Source organism: Sceloporus occidentalis, unplaced genomic scaffold (assembly GCF_023333645.1).
Source record: "Sceloporus occidentalis isolate IW3139 unplaced genomic scaffold, rSceOcc1.0.p SCAF_7, whole genome shotgun sequence".
NCBI classification, from domain to species: domain Eukaryota; kingdom Metazoa; phylum Chordata; class Lepidosauria; order Squamata; family Phrynosomatidae; genus Sceloporus; species Sceloporus occidentalis.
Window position 1 is genome coordinate 82,450,513 of NW_028316987.1, and position 6,000 is coordinate 82,456,512.

A 6,000-nucleotide genomic window follows, 5' to 3' on the forward strand; every position below is an offset into this window, starting at 1 on the left:
AGGGAGCACAATTACAATAAGAGGGCAGACAGGACTGTGGTATGATTACAAGGAAGGAAGGTGTGGCCACAGATGTCAGGCAGGTGAGAAGAAAGAACAGGAGGCAGATGCAGTGATAGGAGAAAGGGAGGAAAATGCAGTATCATAGGGTGAGGCAACAGGGAAGAGTAGGCAGGAGGCAAGGTGATGAAGTCCACTGATGTAAGGGAAGACAAGGAAGGGAGAGAGGGAAGGTGGTTGGCAGCACCATGAGAAAGAAATAAAAGTGAGATGAGCAGAGGTCCTCTAGAAGGGAGACGCAATGCTATTTGCTGTTCCTGACATGCTCCTGCCTGAGACAGTTGCTTCTTTGCAACTGATGAATAGACCAGTTCTGAATTACACTTGCCATTTTCAAAGTGCTTTTGAGCCTACAAAGTACTTCACCTGTATGGGTGAAGTCATCCAAACAGCAACCCTATACCTGAGGCTACATCTGCATTACCAAAATAATCTAGTTTGACACTGCTGGTTCCATGCTGTGGAATTCTGGGATTTGTAGTTTGGTGGGGACAGAGAAGGCTGAATGTCCACAATTCCATAGCATCGTGCCATGGCAGATGAAGCATTGTCAAACTGGGTTTGTGAAGTCGAAGGTTTTCATGGCCGTCATCCATAGTTTTTTGTGGGTTTTTCAGGCTATGTGGCCATGTTCTAGAAGAGTTTATTCCTGACGTTTCGCCAGCATCAGAGGCTGGCACCTTCAGAGAATGCTTGCCTGGAAAGGAGGTGTGTGTGTGTGTGTGTGTGTGTGTGTGTGTGTGTGTGTGTGTGTATTGTGTGAACCTGGGAAGGCAGGAGTGATTTGCATGTCCCAGGTTCACACAGTGTGTGTGTGTGTGTGTGTGTGTGTGTGTGTATATATATATATATATATATCCAACTCCTTTCCAGGCAAGCATTCTCTGAAGATGGCAGTCACAGATGCTGGTGAAATGTCAGGAATAAACTTTTCTAGAACATGGCCACATAGCCCAAAAAACCCACAAAAAACTATCAAACTAGGTTATTTTGCAGTGGGGATGCAGCCTCAGTCAAGTCAGTGTGTTTTATCCCACCATTTTGCAAGTATGGGTATAAGGCTGAGCATTTGTAGTAGGTAATTTTAGATGTCATAAATCAACCCATGAAGGGGGGAGTTCTGTAGTTATTGATATGTTTGACTTCACTCATTTCAAAATGTGTTTGCAACTCTTCCTAAACTGAACTCCTCGCCTACGCTGTGCCTGGGGTATGCCACAAACATCTGTGTCTTGAAACTTCCCCTGCTTGGAAATGGATATTTGAAACCGATATAGTTGATTGAGAAGTCTATATCCCCCCTAGGTATTGCTGAAGTTCTCTAGCTCCGAAAACCTTTTTCAGCTCTGAAATGGATACTTACAACTTCTAAACATATTGCTACTTAATATATTTGCTCACTCATTGTATTTGTTCCTTGGACCTACTGCATGTGTTTCAATCTTGACAGCTTTCCCTAGTCCAAAATTTTCACTTGCAAATTTAAACAATTTTGATTCTGTTCACCTCAATAGGATTCCCTCACTTAGTAGAATCCTCATTCTTTGCTGAAAATCTGCATTTGCTACAGTTTTTAAAAACACTCTTCCCCCATGAGGACAAAGGACAATAAAAAGTGGGTAAAGAAAAGGTATTCAGAGCTGGAAGACACACAAAACACTTGTGGCTACAGGTAGCAAAACTCTACAGCACATGTAGAGTATTTAAGAAAAAACCAACTTCTGTTTCATGTCTATAATGCAAGTTTGAAAGTAGGTTTTGAATGGGATATTAGTGCATAAAACTGGTCCACCATAAGATTTGCATAGTTAGCAAAGCATTTGCATAATATGGAAATGAGGCCACCTGGATTTGGGGAACTAGAGGATGACAACACTAACTCAGGAGGAATAGCTGTTGTTGCTGTTCTCCTGCATCTGCCCCTTTGGTGCTTCTTTTTTTCTTCCCAACAGTAAGGATAGCTCTCATACGGACCTATTTTATAGGCTGATGGTGGTGGAAGTGGTTGTTATTAGGGATACAGAAAATGAATACATGCAAAATATTCTTCGTTTTCAAAATCACTATACAAATGTCAGGTCCTGCCATCTTTTATACTTGTTTAGATAAAAGATGCCTATTTTGTTGCATTTAGATGATTTTCCACTATACAGTCAGCCCTCTGTTTTCACGGGGATCCGTTCCAGACACAAACACTTGCAGATATTCAAGCCCCATAGTCTTGAATGGGGTTGTATGCCCCATTTTAACTCCCTCCATTTGCTCCTCTTGAGTAAGCTAAGGTCGCGGATCTGAAGTCTGCAAAAACAGAGGGGCAACTAGTTTCATCTGAGAGTCCTGGAACTATGGAGTGGCTGTGCAATAATATTTATTGTATAAACTTGCTTTTAAGACTCTAAGTGTGGAGATGTAGATATGTCGCACACTTGTCCTTTTTATCTTGTTATGTTATTCCAAGGTTCTAGCAGTTACCATATCAGCAGAGTATGTCATGATGTTTTGCAAAATGACTCAAAATGATTTGTACATTAACTTAACTTGAAATCCCTAGGAATGTCATCATTTTCTATGCCCACGCAAACTCTTTTCCTTAACATGGCTCTTTCTCTTTTAGGCCTCTGACTTTTCTCCATCATTCTCCCCTTTGCCTCTTTATGGAAAAGTTCATTATATTTTAATTCAAGACAATTATTTTAAGACAATAATTTGAAATTTTGTAAAGCATTTAAATCACAAAAAAACCCAAAACAATTTTAGAGTGTTGTTTTTTTTTAAAGCCATTATCAAAAAGCATAGCTGGGTGTAAAGATCCTGTATATAATAGACATACAGCAAACAAGACAATTGGAACTATGTAAATCTAGATACCAGAGCTGGTCATTTCACTAATTTTGAGGGGGGGGGGGGTTGTCCAGCCACTTTAGACTAAGAAATATCAAGTTCCACAGCAAGTAGTGCAAATTATAATTATGAAATAAATGCACAGGAAAACCTTTATGTCATACAATATTTGATAGTTTAAACTTTATTCTAAACTGTAATCAGATCTTTGAGTGACAGTCAGAAGGCTTTCTTCAGAAGGTAGGAGATCAGGCTTTATGGATTATAAAGGCCTTGGCTGCTGCCACCCTGCAGAATTAATGCAGTTTGACACTGTCATGGCTCCATCCTATGGAATCCTGCTATGGCTCCATCCTATGGACCAGCTCTGTAGTTTCTTGTGGCACCAGAACCCTCTGATAGAGAAGGCTAAATATCTCACAAAATTTCAAATCCCAGAATTCCCCAGCATTGAACATTAGCAGTTAAAATGGTATCAAACTGTATTAATTCTGCAATGTAAATGCAGTCCGTGTGTTAGAGCTACAGCAAGAGGTTTCCAGCACTTCACCTTGGCCTGTCTTATCTTCTGTAGGATCGAAGGAGGGAAGGTAGAACAAACACTGTTATCACCTATGTTGGCTGAGGGCTGAGACAAAAGCAGCTGTGTCCATTGCTTTTATGGCAAGCCAAATGCTGTATCTGGAGTTATATGGAAGGATTACAATTATCTTCTTCTCTGTGCAATTCCACCAACATGGGCAGAAAAACCAATTCTGCTTAAAAGCAGAGTTTTGGGTTCTCCAGGCCTCTCCAACCAGATGATGGGATAAGTTTTCAAAAGTAACTTTCCAAATCCTTACATACAACAATCCTGAACACACAGAAAACTCTTTGAAAATCTGTCTTGTAAACAAGGATAGCTGTTATTTACTGTCTCCTCTAACTGGTCTTCCCAACTTCACAGTCTCGGTTTCATGAGAATGATTTTATGAGACATGTACTGTAGTTACTTATGCGATGCCTGTCAAAGCTTGTTGAAAGCAAACCATCTTTGATATCCCAGCTGATTTATACTACCACTGCCTTATCTTTCCTTTTACCTGGACATGTATTTTCTGGACTGGTGTATTGCTGGAAATTGCATGACAGACAGACTTGAAAGGAAAGCACAGTAACTTAAGATCTCTCTATAAATCTCACAAACAAGGCTGTCCAAGTTAGAACGAGGAACTTATTATGTTCTTTATTGTTCTTATTTGTAGGCCATTGGAGTCATTCAGTGAGATAGAAATGGGGAAGAGTGGAATGGCTTTTTATGACCAGTTATGTTCTGTAATTTATACTGTATGGGCTGGGTTGGGCCAGTGTGTGTACATCCATCTGTGTGTGGCTGACCCAGGGTTGTTCATCTCTGGGAAGGGTGTGATGTTTAAAATTAACTGAAACAAGACAGGGAGGTCTTGTGGCAAAAGTCAAGAATGAAAGGCAGTTGAAAAACCTGCCAGGTTTCCAAAAGAAGAGATGGCCAGGGGTGAAGGGTGCAGTATTTGACCTTCTGAATCACTCAAAGCTTGGATATGTTTGGGTTTTTTTTTAAACTAAATTTCATCGGGCTTGCTGGCTATAGAGTAGGGATGTACATCTTCACTATTATTATTCTTAAAGAAGCAATGCACAATGTTAGTATATGTTGTCTTATCACTACAAAAAAGGTTTTAAAAATTGCAGCTTTCAGTGATGATTTGCACAAAACCACTATTACTGTGATTAGTTTTTGCTGTGTAGAAAATCTCTTTCCAGCATAGAAAATACTGCAGAACTTTTATGCAAAATTCACACCTTTGGGGGTTGGCAGAAAATGCTGTTTCCTGCACAAAATTTTTTTTTTCTGTGTCCCCCCAAAAAACTCCCTCTGTGATTTTAATAAGTCCTGAACTGCAAAAATTCCCATCAGTCCAGGTTTCTCCTCCTCAAGGTTTCCTGTCACTTGAGAAACTTAGTGGTGGGTTTGTTTTTTTGTTTACCATGATTAGAATATGTTTTTCAAGTTATGGGGCTTGACAGATGAGCGGTTCCATGCAGCCTATTTTTGCCCCGCATCGTTGCCGCAGCAACCAAAATGCATGGCAACAATGCAGCTTCCTGGAAGGGGTGTGTTTGGTGCACTTGTGCAGCCCGACTGTTTCACTTCCGGCCAGCACTGTTTGGGCACTGTGGCATGCTCGCGTCATCATGCCAGCCCCCATGTGGACGGGGCCACATCATGATGGCACCAGCGGTGTGCAGTAGGGCTTGGGAGTGTGCAGACGCTATGCACTCACGAGCCCTAAAATTGGCCCCAGGGCACCGCTCTTGGGCAGTCTGTACCGGGCCATTCTTCCCAACCTTATGAAATAATTCTGGCAATCATAAGAAAAAGGGGGGAAACTTTTCAAGCCTGGAAGGCCTACCCTCTAACCCTCTGGCTTTTCATTGATGAAAAGAGAGTATTTTTGTAATATTTAGTATTACCCAAGTATGCCCTGAGCAATCCAGGTTCCATGAATGATCCAGGCAGAGCAGCCACCAAGAAAGTTTTCTCCCCAAGTTTTTTCCATATGTAGTTGTGATAGTGGTAGAACCAAGAGAAAAATCTCCCTCCAAGTTCCTAAAGCTTGGGTAGGCTCATATAGAGATACAGGCGGGTTACAAACCGGCATATAGTAAGCGACAAGCGTGTACTAGGGTTAGGAAGGGGCGGTGCTTCCGCACCCCCTAACCCTAGTACGCGCTCCGTGCGCACAAAATGGCGACGGCCGTTCCACACGGCCGCTGCCATCTTCACGTAGCGGAAGCGCTGCGTCTGCACGTTGCGCCCCGGAAATGATGCCGCGAGCACGCGATTAGTGCCTTGCGGTGTCTCTTCCAGGGCCTGAGAAGTAGCGCGATTTCCGTGCTCCTTCTCTGCAGCGTCCGGGAGCCGCGTGGTTTAAAGACTGCAGCTCCCGGACGCTACAAGCGGAGGCGGAGCCAGACCGCCGCTTCTCGGCAGTCTGCAACCCACCACAGTCTTCCAGATAGTCTGTACCTAAACCATGTAGGGCTTCATGGGTCATAACCAGGCTTAAAGGGCCACAT